Genomic DNA, 1,308 nt, shown 5'->3' with positions numbered 1-1,308 from the left:
ACATACGCCCTTCTACACATACACATTTTGACACATACGCCCTTCTATACATACACATTTTGACACATACGCCCTTCTACACATACACATTTTGACACATACGCCCTTCTATACATACACATTTTGACACATACGCCCTTCTACACATACACATTTTGACACATACGCCCTTCTACACATACACATATCAACACCTGGTAAAGGACGTGGATATTTGGATAACATCAACAAATCAAAAAATGCATCACAAAACTTGTAGAGGAATAAAAGACCAAAAAATCACCCAGTAAATGTTACAAAAAAACATACCAATAACCATCAGTAAATAAGTCAACCCTGTACCGCACAGAAATGTAACAGCAATAAATAAATACATGAGCAAGTGACCTTGAACTGACCTTGGAACATCCTAAAGGTCAAAGCGACAATGTGTCTAACAGCCAATAGGTTGTCATCTAAGGGCAACAACTCCGTGCCCCGTCAACTGTCACATGACCTCATAGACACTACACAACCGAACGTTGTTTCCCCTTGTTCCCAGAATATTGACCGTTGACAAACAACAGGTGATAACTTGGTGCACCTGTCTCAATCATCTAAGTAAGTGGTGCACCTGTCTCAATCATTTAAGTGAGTGGTACACCTGTCTCATTCATCTAAGTAAGTAGTGCACCTGTCTCAATCATCTAAGTAGTGCACCTGTCTCAATCATCTAAGTAGTGCACCTGTCTCAATCATCTAAGTAGTGCACCTGTCTCAATCATCTAAGTAGTGTACCTGTCTCAATTATCTAAGTAAGTGGTGCACCTGTCTCAATCATCTAAGTAAGTGGTACACCTGTCTCATTCATCTAAGTAAGTAGTGCACCTGTCTCAATCATCTAAGTAGTGCACCTGTCTCAATCATCTAAGTAGTGCACCTGTCTCAATCATCTAAGTAGTGTACCTGTCTCAATTATCTAAGTAAGTGGTGCACCTGTCTCAATCATCTAAGTAAGTGGTACACCTGTCTCATTCATCTAAGTAAGTAGTGCACCTGTCTCATTCATCTAAGTAGTGCACCTGTCTCAATCATCTAAGTGAGTGGTGCACCTGTCTCAATCATCTAAGTAAGTAGTGCACCTGTCTCAATCATCTAAGTGAGTGTTGCACCTGTCTCAATCATCTAAGTGAGTGGTGGACCTGTCTCAATCATCTAAGTAAGTAGTGCACCTGTCTCATTCATCTAAGTAGTGCACCTGTCTCAATCATCTAAGTAAGTAGTGCACCTGTCTCAATCATCTAAGTAAGTAGTGCACCTGTCTCAATC

General features: G+C 40.7%; 1 long non-coding RNA gene across 1 annotated transcript; it reads right to left on the bottom strand.

The window, feature by feature from the left end:
- Window positions 1-198: 198 nt before the first annotated feature.
- LOC118478902 lies at window positions 199-1,302 on the bottom strand. Its single transcript, XR_004859345.1, has 2 exons — window positions 1,062-1,302; window positions 199-975 (listed from the first exon to the last, which is right to left on the bottom strand). It is a non-coding gene; the product is annotated as an uncharacterized LOC118478902 (long non-coding RNA).
- Between the last annotated feature and the right edge of the window lie 6 nt (window positions 1,303-1,308).

Source organism: Aplysia californica, unplaced genomic scaffold (assembly GCF_000002075.1).
Source record: "Aplysia californica isolate F4 #8 unplaced genomic scaffold, AplCal3.0 scaffold01171, whole genome shotgun sequence".
Classification (NCBI taxonomy): domain Eukaryota; kingdom Metazoa; phylum Mollusca; class Gastropoda; order Aplysiida; family Aplysiidae; genus Aplysia; species Aplysia californica.
Note: the sequence above shows the minus strand (reverse complement) of the source record. Positions and strands in the feature narration are given on the sequence as shown.